The sequence below is a fragment of the Ovis aries genome, chromosome 3, assembly GCF_016772045.2.
Source record: "Ovis aries strain OAR_USU_Benz2616 breed Rambouillet chromosome 3, ARS-UI_Ramb_v3.0, whole genome shotgun sequence".
Lineage (NCBI taxonomy): Eukaryota > Metazoa > Chordata > Mammalia > Artiodactyla > Bovidae > Ovis > Ovis aries.
In genome coordinates, this window is record NC_056056.1 from 35,848,358 (window position 1) to 35,862,025 (window position 13,668).

The window sequence follows — 13,668 nt, forward strand, 5'->3', positions numbered from 1 at the left end:
GGAGTTCACTCAGTTCACGTCCATCAAGTCAGTGATGCCATCCAGCTATCTCATCCTCTGTCGTCCCCTTCTCCTCCTGCCCCCAATCCCTCCCAGCATCAGAGTCTTTTCCAATGAGTCAACTCTTCGCATGAGGTGACCAAAGTACTGGAGTTTCAGCTTTAGCATCATTCCTGCCAAAGAAATCCCAGGGTTGATCTCCTTCAGAATGGACTGGTTGGATCTCCTTGCAGTCCAAGGGACTCTCAAGAGTCTTCTCCAACACCACAGTTCAAAAGCATCAATTCTTCTGTGCTCAGCCTTCTTCACAGTCCAACTCTCACATCCATACATGACCACTGGAAAAACCATAGCCTTGACTAGATGGACCTTAGTCGGTAAAGTAATGTCTCTGCTTTTGAATATGCTATCTAGGTTGGTCATAACTTTTCTTCCAAGGAGTAAGCGTCTTTTAATTTCATGGCTGCAATCACCATCTGCAGTGATTTTGGAGCCCAAAAAAATAAAGTCAGCCTCTGTTTCCACTGTTTCGCCATCTATTTCCTATGAAGTGATGGGACTGAAAGCCATGATCTTCGTTTTCTGAATGTTGAGCTTTAAGCCAGCTTTTTCACTCTCCTCTTTAACTTTCATCAAGAGGCTTTTTAGTTCCTCTTCACTTTCTGCCATAAGGATGGTGTCATCTGCATATCTGAGGTTATTGATATTTCTCCCGGCAATCTTGATTCCAGCTTGTGTTTCTTCCAGTCCCATGTTTCTCATGATGTACTCTGCATAGAAGTTAAATAAGCAAGGTGACAATATACAGCCTTGATGTACTCCTTTTCCTATCTGGAACCAGTCTGTTGTTCCATGTCCAGTTCTAACTGTTGCTTCCTGACCTGCATACAGATTTCTCAAGAGGCAGTTCAGGTGGTTTGGTATTCTCATCTCTCTCAGAATTTTCCACAGTTTATTGTGATCCACACAGTCAAAGGTCTTGGCATAGTCAGTAAAGCAGAAATAGATGTTTTTCTGGAACTGTCTTCCTTTTTCCATGATCCAGAGGATGTTGGCAATTTGATCTCTGGTTCTTCTGCCTTTTCTAAAACCAGCTTGAACATCAGGAAGTTCATGGTTCACGTATTGCTGAAGCCTGGCTTGGAGAATTTTGAGCATTACTTTACTAGCATGAGAAGAACTATACAAAAAAGATCTTCATGACCCAGATGATCACGATGGTGCGATCCCTCACCTAGAGCCAGACATCCTGGAATGTGAAGTCAAGTGGGCCTTAGAAAGCATCACTACGAACAAAGCTAGTGGAGGTGATGGAGTTCCAGTTGAGCTATTTCAAATCCTGAAAGATGATGCTGAGAAAGTGCTGCACTCAATATGCCAGCAAATTTGAAAAACTCAGCAGTGGCCACAGGACTGGAAAAGGTCAGTTTTCATTCCAATCCCAAAGAAAGGCAATGCCAAAAATGCCCTGAGCTGAGTGTTTGTAAATAATCACTCATAACCTTTGTTTTCAGGGAACTTGCAGAAGGTGGAGGGACACAGACATGGAGTCATCAAGCTCAGCAAAGAGCGCGATGATAGGAACATGGGGACTGGTTGGAGACTGAAGCATCCTCGAGTTGGGTGGTTGGAACAAAGTGTCAAGAGGGTTTATGCAGGTGCAGGCAGGATATGGAAAAACAGCAGGGTGGTACAGCAGCTTGCTGGTCACACTGGGAACCTCCATCATTCATGGACGTGAAAGGAGTAGTTACAAGTCCTCCAAGACAAAGAGGCCACCTGGCAGGAGCCAGGACTTCCATGTGAAGAGCAGGACTGTGTGGAGGAAGTGGGGGAAGCCAAACCTTGGCCCCTCTTCTCTCGCCTCCATTAGCTAAACCCGAGGGAATCAGAAGGCAAGAGGGCCTGCTGGTATAGCCCAGAAAGGTGAGCCTCCATCTGCTGATGGGCACAGAGCAGAGTTAGGGGGAGGCAGCACAGAGCAGGGTCGGGGGGAGGGAGCACAGAGGAGGGTGGGGGGGGAGGGAGCACTGAGCACCACACCCTGGGTGTTTCGGAACAGCAGTAATGTCCTGTCCCCAGTGCTGGAGGCCAGAAGTCCAAAATCAGCTGTTGGCAGGGCCCGCTGCCACTGAAGGTGCTGGGGAAGGAAGTTCCAGGCCACTCTCCTGGTTCGTGGTAGTTGCTTGGTTGTGGCAGCATCACTCTAGTCTTCACAAGGCAGTCTCCCTGTGTGTGTCCAAAGTCCCCTTTTTTATAAGGACATGTTGATTTGGGGTCCACCTCTTAATTTAGCTAACTACATCTCAAATATGGTTTCATTCTAAGTTCTTGGAGGCCAATACTAAAATGTATTAAATTTTAGAAGATTCAGATCAACCTGTCACAACCTGTGTCCTGAAAGTTGGGTAGGGATTCACCAGGCAGGCAAGCACGTGTATGTGTGTGTATGTCCTGAAAGATGGATAAGGATTCACCAGGCAGACAAACACATGTGTGTTTGTGTGTGTGTGTGTGTTTGTGGTGGGGCTGGGGGTAGAGCTATTACTTAAGAGGCCTAAGAGCCACGTGTTTGGGGCCTGTGAGCACTCACTCTTGAAGGTGGCTTTGGAGGCTCTGTGATCTGGTCTCTCCTTTCTCCTCACCTTCCCTGAAAGCTCCCACCCACTTGGATTCCTCCACGCTCTGCCCTGGCTAGCAGGTCTCTCTAGAGCATCTGCCTGCATCTGTGGGGAATGATGCTTAAATAACTTGGGGGCTTCTTTAAGAAAGAAGATAAAATTAGATATGAAAGTCAGTGAGGAGCCGAGAGGGCCGGGACCAGGTTGGAGGGGCTTGTTGGCCGTGGTGTTGAGTGTGGCCTTTACCCCAAGGACACTGGGAGCCCTGAGAGGTGTCCAGCTGGGGAGCAACCATCGGATCTGTATTTCAGAAGCTCTGACTCCCACTGTGATGCGAGGATGAGTGTGGGAGGAGACGCAGCCACCCCCTCCCCCCAACCCCTGGTGGAGTGAAGGGAAACAGAGGCTGGCCTCCTCTTGTCTCCTCCCTATCTGACACTCTCATTGATGACTTGCTGTCACTAACAAGCTGTGGGACGTGGGCAAGGGCTTACCATGCTGGGTCTCAGCTTCCCCATCTGTTTCCTCATCTTCATGCCAGTTTCTTCGTGCCTTCCAACCTTTCTTCGTGGATCCAGTGCAAAGCGGAGTTAAGTCTCTCCTCACTTCTTGCAGCCATTGGTCCTGGTTTCGAGGATGTGCCTCCTTCCTGGGGCCTCTGCTGGAAGGAGTTCAGAAGTTCTGTCCCATTGATCAGCTTGCCTCCCAAGGGGCCATGGTGAAGGTCTCCCCCTGAGGCCCAGCAGGCCTGTGGGCTCAGGGCCAGTGTCTGCCACGGGGCATCTTGTTCCTGCTGCTCACTGCCTGGTCCTCCTTGGCCCTCCTGGAGATTGGTTACTGCCAGCTGCTCTTCCCAGGGCCTCAGGAGAGTCCCCCACTGGCCCAACCTCAGTGATGTCTCTGAGAAGAGGAGAGAAGCCCAGGAAAGGGCCAGGAAGGCCGGGAGTGGGTGTAAGCGGCAAGTCTTGTGTATGTCAATTCAATTGCCAGGCCTCCTGGATGTGTGAACAGCCTCCAGCCAACCCTCTCTGCTCTGTATTACACATGCCTGCTGATTCTTCTGTAAAGAATGCGGGAGGGGGATCTGCCTGGGAAGATTCTTAGCATCTTTGGGCGAGTGGCTCTTTGCATAGCTGCATAAAATCAGTGAGGCCTCTTGGATGGTGAAGGTGAGAAGGGAGTAGCATGAGGGGCAGGAGCAGTTGTCATTGCAGGTGGGAGAGGCTGGCCCGGGATTTCTGTTCACTGGCCTGGGCTCAGTGAGAATGTATACATGGGCTGCTAAGATTCATGTTTCCAGAAGTTGGAGCAGTAGAATCTGATTCGGGAGAAGGCCATAAGGGCTTCCTGCTATGCAAATATTTCAGTGATGGAGGGCCACGATGGGCTAGACAGACAGGGTGTTACATGCACCTGTTTAATTCTTACAGCAACCCTAACAAGTCGTACTGTTCATATACCCATTTTCTAGATGAGGAAACCGAGACTGAGAAAGGTTAAGTACTGGCCAGAGGTCATACAGCTGGAAGATGCAGAATCAGGATGCAAACTCAACTCTGCCTTCTGCCAAGGCCTGGAGGTTTATACCAGGCTGCCCTGCAGCCTCTACAAGTGTCTTGACAGTTGAAGCAGAATTGGGCCCAGAGGCCAGCTGAGGCCAAACCAGGGGTTATTTGCCTTGGAGTCCCCACCCCAGGCCTGCTGTGCTGGCCCTTGCTTGGGTTACCACGCTCTATCTCTCAGGCAGCCCCACAGGACAGGTTGGGCACTTGGGAGTGCCCAGCCCTGGGCAAGCCCTGGAGGGAACAAGGCTGTGGGGAGACGTCTCCTGGCTCCCTCTCCCCCACACAGGGAGCAGCGGTTGCTACGCAGGCTTGTTTGTTCAAGGCTAGCCAGGCGACGAGCAGAAGTGTGCCAGCAGCGGGGCCAGTGGCTGCCCCCAGCACCTGTCCAGACGGGAGGCCCGCAGCCCAGGGCTGCAAGGCTGGGCCGGAGCCAGGGCAGGACAGGTGTGGGGCTGCCCTGTTTTCACCTCCCTGGACCCACGGCAGCATCATCTGCGGAGAGACCGTGGGACCTGGACTCCTCTGGTGACAGGGGTCTGGCCTCTGGATGGAGAGGTGACAGGTGATGTGTCTGCCAAGCTGTGGGTGAGGGGATGGGAAGGGAGGGTGAGTCAGTGTGCCTGAAGTCCTTGGTGGGGTGTCAAGGAGCTGATCTGGAGCAAGGACGAGGATGTGCTGAGAGGAGGGATATCCAGTCGTGATGGAGTCTGAGTCACTGCTGGGAAGTGCCTTCTCCTCTCTGGGCCTTGCCGTATCAGCTTTGCACAGGGAGGTTGGGTCGCTGCTCTCTGAGTGGAGACCCAGGAAGGGGGAGCTGTCCTGGGCTGTCCCCGCCCTGGCCACAGCCTCTGCCAGAGCTGGGGATCAACACTGCACGGTTCAGGCACCCACCCAGCTGAGGCTCCCCGGGAGAGGGATGTGGACAGGTATGCATGCTATGAAGAACGTTAAGGGTACGGGGAACTCATGTGAAATGGAAGGGTTCTGGGTTTGAATTCTGGCTTTACTTCTTACCTGCTGTGTGGACTTAAGCTCCTTCCCCTCTGAGCCTCAGTTTCCTCACCTGTGAAGTGGGGGTTAAATAATACCTCCCTTGGCACTGCTTGTGAGGTGTGAAGATTGTAAGCGCCTGTGCTAGTCAGAGGCCACTTCTCCTCATGCTGTTAGTACTGGAGAGATGACCCTGTTCCTTCCCAGAACAGACTTCAGCTTCCTGAAACTGAGGCTTTGCCAGCCAGCCCTCCTGGACAAGGGCCTATGCTGGCCCAGGGGCCTCAGGGAGCTGATATGTCCTTGGGAGCACTGGGAGGACTGGGGAGGGCCGTGCTTGGTGGGTGGGTCACTGAGGTTGGTTTCTGAGCATGGGGTGCTGGCTCCAAGCGGGTGGGCAGGGGCGAGTCATCCGGCTGGCCCTGAGCCCGTCAAGCCTGCACTGCTCTCCACCACATCCTGGGAGGATGGAGCCTGTAGCTCCCCGACTGTGGGCTGGCTGGATCCCAGGACTGGCTCTGTTTCAGCCCCTGGAGGCTTGCTCTGACAGATTTGAAGGAAGAGCATGTAGTGGGAGCGAGGGATGCAGAGACGTCAAGCTGGGCTCTGGAGAGACTTGCCTCTGAAGGCCTCCCGGTGCCCCCAGGGCCACTGCAGAGGCCCCGGACTCTGCTCAACCACTGTGGATACTTAGAAGTTGATTACTGTATGCTGAACCTCTTGCAGATAGAGGAATGTTTAGAACTCACAGTTTAAAGAAGAGTGAATGTCTGTGTAGCCACCACCACCAGGTCAGGAAATAGACATCCAGGCAGGACCCTAGAACCGCCCCCCATGGAGCCCTTCCTTGTCACAGCCGCCTCCCTCCCCACAGGGTCAATCATATCCTCATTTTCCCTTGTTTTTCCATAAGGTTTTCCCATCTATGTATGTTTTTCTAAATGCTCGATTTAACTTTGTCTTCCTTTGAACTTCCTGTAAAGAGAATCACACTCTATGTGTCTTCTGTGTTTGACTTCTTCCACTAAACATTACTCTGTGCAGTCATCCTTGGTGTTGAGTAGAGATCTGGTTTGTTCATTTCCATTGTCATGGAATATTCCACGGCGTGAATACACCACAACTTATGTCTCCGTTTTCCTGTGGGGCGTTGAGATGATTTCCAGATTTTGTGTGTATCAACAGAACTGCTGTGAACGTTCTCCTCCTTTTTCCTTAGTTCACGCATGCGAGGTTTGCTCTAGGGTAGATGCCTAGGATGAAACTGCTGGGCATAGGGTTTGCATGTCTTTCCCTAGAGGTTGACCCATTTATGCCTCATCCACCGCACATGCTCTGCGTCTCTTCAACACTCGATACCATCTACAATTTTAATTTTTGGCAACCTTTGCAGATGGGTGGTAGCGTCTCATTCTGACGTTAATTTGCATTTCTGTGATGATGAGGAAATGAACACCTGCCCTCGCCTTTCTTCCTCCTCACTTCCTTTCCTTTTTGATGCTTCCATCCACCCTGATCTCTCTCTTAGCTCCCACCTCCCCCACACTCTGCTAAGGTTCCTGACTTCCTTTTTTCTCTCTGTCCTTCTGCCCCCTCCCCCCATCCTCTCATTCTGCTTTTTGGAAAACCAATCTCTCATCTGCATTATTTCTCCATCACTGATCTTTGAGCTGCTGACCTGGGCTCCAGAGGAGTTGTCTAGAGGTCTGAGATTTTCACTTTGTCTCTGCTTCTAAACCTCTGCTTCTTGGTCCAACTCACATCCCTTCTTGGGCCTTGGGTTTCCCTTCACTTAAACAAAGACAGAAAAAACGACGGCCTTCTGAAGAAGCCATTTCGATTTCCCAGGATAACCTGGCCTAGACCCTGGAGAGGCATGTGGAAAACTCTAGCTCTTGGTCAAGAAGAGGTGAGCTTCTCCTGGGGGCACTGGGAGAAGGACAGAGTGGTGCTCTGATGTCAGCTGAGGTTCTTACAGGGAGATGGTTGTCAAGGGCGCTTTCCTGGAATGTGACAGACACTTAGATGCTGGGCATGGTCAGAACCAACTTTGCTGAGACTACAATGGGAAAAGATGTATTATTTCTTCCCAGTCTCTTCTGAACCTCTGGTACCTGTGTTTGCAGACTACAATTTAAAGCTGGGAGCTCCAGCTACTGGGCAGGGATCTCTGAACAGCCAAACCATACACAGAAAGCATTCTGGGGACAGTAGACCAGGTCATTTTAAATTCAAGACTCCAGAACTATGATCAAGCTCTGGGATGACTCGTTCCTAGAAGTGGGACTCTTAGGGTGGGTGGCAGGCTTCCAGGCCCAGCTGCATAATTTCAGGCAGAATTTGATTCAGTAGCGCTGAGTCCCACCAAGGAATTCAGACCCTGGGGACGCACTGTTATGGCTCTGACCAGGCTTTGCACTGCTGAGTGACTGTTTTGGGAGGCCTCAGTAGAAGGCTGGAGAAGGCACCTTTCTTCCTAGCTCTGCTCAGGGGCTTGCCAGCTAGGGGCTAGAATGATGCCTTCAGGGCTGTGGGTCCTGGTAGGCAGTGGCTCTTGGCGTTCCTGGATATGTCATCCAGCCTTTCATGAGCCCCTCTTTTAAGAGCCAGGAGAGTAGCTGACCTCTGAGATTTCCTTGCTGCTTGAAATTTAGTGGCAGGAGAAGCAAGTAAAGGCACATCCTACTCCCACAGCGTGAAACTTCATTAAATTAACTAGGACAGGTTTTGATCTCTAATTTACATTTGCATTAACATTATATACAAGAGTGGGGAAAGGCTCAGAATATTCTGGATTTTATAAATTTATGGATATGTTACATACCTATTGTTCCCAGGACTGCCACTTGTTCATCTGGTACTTTTGTATGAGTTAGAAAAAGATGCCTCCTTAAGACACTTTGAGCTTCCCTGGTGGCTCAGATGGTAAAGAATCCTCCTGCAATGCAGGAGAAGTGAGTTCAATCCCTGGGTCAGGAAGATCCCCTAGAGAAGGGAATGGTGACCCACTCCAGTATTCTTGCCTGGAGAATTCGAAGGACAGAGGAATCTGGTGGGCTGTATTCCTCGAGGTTACTAAGAATCAGATATGACTGAGTGACTAACATTCACTTTTCACTTTCACTTAAGACGTTTACTTTTATTCATCAGAGAAAGGCTATAATAAATGTGCAGGTCTGTAGTGTCTGCAGTGTGAATGGTGTCTTCCCTTAACTATGATGCTCTTGTGCAGTGTCCAACCTGAACAATCAGACAGGGCAGCCCTGCCTCTCTCCTACCTTCATTATTTTTCAAATACAGCTTAAATAAAACTTTCTCTCATATGTAGGCTTTCTCATATCTTTGAGACCAATGATTCTCAAATCAGAATTCCTGGGGAGGGTGTAGGGAGCTGTTTCATACGTCACAGACCTAGACATACAGGCAGCTGTCCTCTTCCTCTCTTTCACTCATCCCCCCAAAACACACACTGAGCTTTACAAGTTGAAGACCACAATCCTCAGCTATTTTGGGGCATAAGAATGCTTGAGAAGTACTGCTTTGGGCTCCTGGCCATGAGATTCACCCTGTCCCAGGAGGTCCCTGAGATGTAGGCGTGTCCTACCCCAGCCTACCCACTGCCTCCTGCTCACCCCAGGGAACTCATGCGACAGACGGACATTCTGTTGCTTTAAGCGGCGCTTCCACTTTGCCACCCGGCCTGAGCCAGGCCTCTTTAATTTTTATTTATCTTTCAATTTATTTTTGTCTGTGTTGGGTCTTCGCTGCTGTGCATGGGCTTTCTCTAGTTGCAGAGAGCAACTCTTCATTGCAGTGTGCAGGCTTCTCGTTTCCGGGTCTTCTTTATCGCGGAGCATATTGGTATACGGCTCGGCAGTTGTGGAGCACAGGCTTAGCTGCTCAGCAGCTGGTGGGATCTTCCTGGCCCACAGCTTGTGACATCTTCCTGGACCAGGGACTGAACCCACATCCCTTGCATTGGCGGGCTGATTCTTAATCACTGGACCATCAGGGGAACCCAGCCAGGGCTCTTAGCTTCTGGCCTCAAAGACTTTCATAAAGGGCATTTCCCTCTCCTTGAATGCCTGATTGCCTGCAGTAAAATCGTTATTAAACAAACAATAGTGTTAATAGCCACTGTTTATGGAGTAGTTGCTAGGGCCCAGACACACTGGTAAGTGCTTGTCCTATTTTACTGAGTACTGTCAATAACTGTGTGATAGTGTTATTCCCATTACAGTTATATGCATGCTCAGCAAAGTTTAGTCACGTGAAGTCACACAGCTAAATGGGATTTAATTCAAGTCTGTCAACTCCTAAGCATCCTCTCTGGAGTCTGTATACCACTGCCTCCAAGAGCAGAGGACTTCAGCCCTGCTGCTTCCACTTAGTTGCCTTGACAGTTACTTAACATTTTTTTTTTAATGAATTTTTTTTCTATTCCAAATTGTGTGTGTGCATGCTTAATCGCCAAGTAGTGTCTGACTCTTTGTGACCCCATGGACAGAGGAGCCTGGCAGGCTATGGTAACTAAGCGAAGGAAACTAAGATTTCTTACTTCCGTGTTGATATGTGCCAAGAATTGGGCTACATGGTACTAAATATTATGCCGCTTAACTTTTGAAATCCAGTAACAAGGCAGATATTATTGTCCTCATTGTATAGATAAGAAGATTGAGACTTTTAGAAGTTAAGTGATTGTGGAGAAGAAAATGGCAACCCAGTCCAGTATTCTTGCCTGGAAAATCCCATGGGTTGCCATTTCCTTCTCCATAGTCGGTCAACTAAGTCTCAGTCTTCTTATCTATACAATCAGAACAGTGCTTGGCACATATCAACATAGAAGTAAGAAATCTTAGTTTTCTTCACTTAGTTACTTCTCAGTAAAGATGTGCTTTAATTCTGGTTTCTTCATTCATTCATGATATAAGCAGTTATTAAGAGTTATTACTGGGATGTCCCTGGTGGTCCAATGGCTAAGGCTCCAAACTCCTGATGCAGGGGGTCCAGATTCGAGCCCTGGCTGGGGAACTAGATCCCACATGCCGCAGCCAAGAGTGCACACACCACACCTAAAGATCCTGTGTGTTGCAACTGAGACTAAAAACAGCCAAATAAATACATTCAAAAAAAGAGTTATTACTATGTGCCAGGTACTGGGTTGGACATTTGTCTGCATTTCTGTAAATTCCCATGGGCTTACACCTGAGACTGTCTGGAGGACAGAAGGGTTATAGGAGTCTTGATCTCACTTGATCCCATGATGGCAGGAGAGCCAGTGGGTGCAGCTCCGGAGCTGGCGGAGGGGTGCAGAGAAGGAGCAGTTAAGGTGGGGGTGCCATCTCATCTGGGCACTGCCTTCCTCCTGGCCCATTTGCCAGTCATAGCTGGAGGCAGTGGTGGGGAGCGGGGTGCCCTGAGATGCCTCTCACAGAGGGTCTGGTGGGTGTGGGTATCCATCTCCTGGTCCTGGGTGGCAGGAGGCTCTTGGGATACCCAGCTCCAGGAGTGGCTGAGTCCTTATCTCTAAGTTGAGAGTCACAGAGGAAATCAGCTCTGCCTCAGGCTAACAAAGATGGAGGCATCCAGCTGGGGCAGGGGTGGGAAAAGGAACAGAATTTTTTTTTTTTCCTGGGGTCAAAACACATCATATTCCACGGCTTCACTGCTCTCGTGCTCTGCAGCCTAACCTCCTATTTCATGGATGATATCAAAGCCTTCCTGCCGGTTCCCTCTGGACTCCCCTCTGCTGCCTCCCTTCATATCCAGGGAACAGACATGCCTAAGCCAATCCCTGCCCCGCCCCGCCCCACCTCCCATCCAGGTAGCTCTAGGATCCTGCTGCATCTGTTCCCCTGGCTCCCTTCACATCTACAGCCTTTCCCTTCTCCTGGCTCTTTTTCCTTCTCCTGTGCGTACGCTCCAGTAGTTCCTATCCTTAAAAGAGATACAGAGAACAAGCACCAGCTTCACCCACCCTCTCTCCTCTCCAGCTGCCATCCACTCTCTCTTCTTTCCCATCCAGCAGCTCTGAAGAGTGATCCCTACCCATCGTCTCCTTGACCTTCCACATGCTTTTCAACAGCAGCTGCCTGTGATCTCCGGGTCCCCCAGGCACAGAAGCTGCTATCAGTAACCTGGTTGATGTCCTCAGGGCCACATCAATGGGCTTTTCTCAGTCCTTACCCCTCCCGACTTCTTTGCTGTGTGGACACTTTTGCTTATTCCCTGCTCTCTGGGTTTTCCTGGTACCCACTCCCTACCTCCCTGAGTGTCCTCGCTCTGGCTCTCCTCCCTCGTTGTCAGGGCTTCCTGGTTCCAGGCCCTTTCCAGAGTCTTAGATGGTAATACTATAGAAATGAATATTGCTTCCACAGACTCTTTTCTTCTAATCTTTCCCTCCGCCTTTTTTTTTTTTTGCCATGCCATGTAACTGGCAGGATCTTAGTTCCCCAACCAGGGATTGAACCCAGGCCACCTGCAGTGAAAGCACCCAGTCCTAACCACTGGACAGACAGGGAATTCTTGCACAAGACTCTTGGGCAAGCAAAGCTTTTCATTAAAAGAGATAGTTTATGCTCAAGGTAGAAGGTGGGGAAAAGGGGCTAGCTCAAGGGGTGAGTTGCTTTTATAAAAAGAAAAGAGAGGGCTGGTCTCATGAGCACTGGCAATTTCCAGAAATAGTCAAACATCTTTGATCAGCAGTGGGTGGCTATCAGGAATAGGGAGTGTTTCTGTGGGGGAAAGGTTGGCATGAGAATTTTCTGCAAGAAAGCACAGGAACAGATAAGGTTGAAATTGACAGTTGAGCTTCTGGTCTTGTGGCCACTATGTATGCCAGGCATTTGTGCTCTAGCTTGTAGGGCTTGTTTGCCCAAGGCTGTTCCCGGGTCCTGATTCCAAGATGGTTGCACTCCTGCCTGTCTTGTTTCTACTGACAACATCTGCTCTCATGGCTTCAATCGCTGTCTGATTCTCAGGGGTTTCCTGGCCTGTGTCTCCAGCCCAGATCACCCTCTCTTGAGTCTCAAACCAACTTTCTGGATGCCTTTACCTGGGGGCCCTGGAGGAGCCGCAAACCAGCCTGTCCAAACCAGGACTAAGGGTCTCTGCCGGACTGGCACCTGCTTCTGTGTTCACCATCTCAGCAGCAGAGGTGCCCTGTGCTCCGGCTCTCTCATCAGATCCCGAGACTCGGCTAGACTCTCCCAGCCCTCCTATCCTCATCAGTCTCCCTGTCTTGCTAATGTGGTTCCTGCTTCTTTCTCAGATCTGACCCTGTTCTCCCAATTGAACTACCTCTGCCTGAAATCACACTCTTCTCTTCTCTCTCCAGGGTTATTTCCACAACCTCCTGCCCTGTCTACCCACATCTGTCCGCCAGCTGCCATGAGCTTCATTCATTACCGTATGTATGCAGAACTGATGCCACGGGGTATTGATTGCTTACTAGGGGCCAGACTCAGTATTGAATGGTTTTGTATTTTATTGGATGTATTATTGAAGTGGGGTAGGCAATATCTCTATTTTTGCAGTTAAGGAAACTTTGGCTCAGAGAAGTTTGGCGACAGGTCTGTGGTCACACATCTCACAGGTGTTAGAATTTAATCTCATTCACCTTTGGATTTCAGTTCCTCACATACAGCTCAATGAGTGAGCAGATCTCAGACTTTCAGTGATAGGCTGAACTTAGGAGGTCAGTCCAGTGAGTCACCCGAGAACATACAGAGTTTTCCCTGGAAGTCTATGGGGTGGGCTACCTCTTACGGGGGGAGGGGATGGGGTATGTATGGGAGTGGAGCTGTGGGCAGGTGATTATTTTCAGGGGAGACACCTGGGGTACAGGAATGGGTCAGATCTAAACTCTGACATTAGAGGCAAATCTTGGTTAAGTCACGCATATTTTCTGTTCCTCGTCCAGAGGCTGAGCTAGTGTCTCTGCTTGGGTCCTAAAATTTTGTCAAAAACTTCCTTCCCTAGGAAAGTTCATCCTGGGTTCCCATTGAGGGGCCTGCATGAAAACACAGGTTAGATGATGCCATTTCTCAGCTAGAAATCCTTAGAGCTCCCTTTGCCTGCAGAACAAGCCCAGACTTGACAGAGCTGTGCAGGTACCGGCCCTCGACTACCTGCCTAGACTTGGGCCCTCTCAGCAAACACTAAACTCAGGCCTATTCGGTCCTCCGTGCCTTTGCTCAGAGTTTCCTGAGCCTGGATTGCCTTTCCTATATCCCTGCCTATCTAGGTCCTACTTCCTTCCCAGCCCAGTGAGGATGCAGCTTCTCCATGGAGGGTCTCTGTGCCTAGTCAGATAGCACTGAGGCTCTCCCCATGTGCCCATCCCTACCCGGGATCAGGAAGGATTGGATTCTCCAGGTGTTGCAACAAGCATTGCCGGGGCAGTATAGAATCAGCGTGAAAATAGCTGGAGACTCATCTAGTTTGAGCCTCTTACACGGTAGACGTGTTGTCTCTTCCTTGTGAGGGGTGCC

General features: G+C 50.0%; 1 protein-coding gene across 2 annotated transcripts in view; it reads left to right on the top strand.

The window, feature by feature from the left end:
- The first annotated feature begins 4,526 nt into the window (after positions 1–4,526).
- Positions 4,527–13,668, top strand: part of TOGARAM2 (TOG array regulator of axonemal microtubules 2) — a 58,739-nt gene continuing 49,597 nt past the window's right edge. For both annotated transcript variants that reach the window (XR_006059145.2, XM_015094278.4), the window contains exons 1-2: positions 4,527–4,748; positions 12,513–12,584. The gene's annotated coding sequence lies outside the window, so the exon portion shown is untranslated. The remainder of the gene's footprint in view (positions 4,749–12,512; positions 12,585–13,668) is intronic.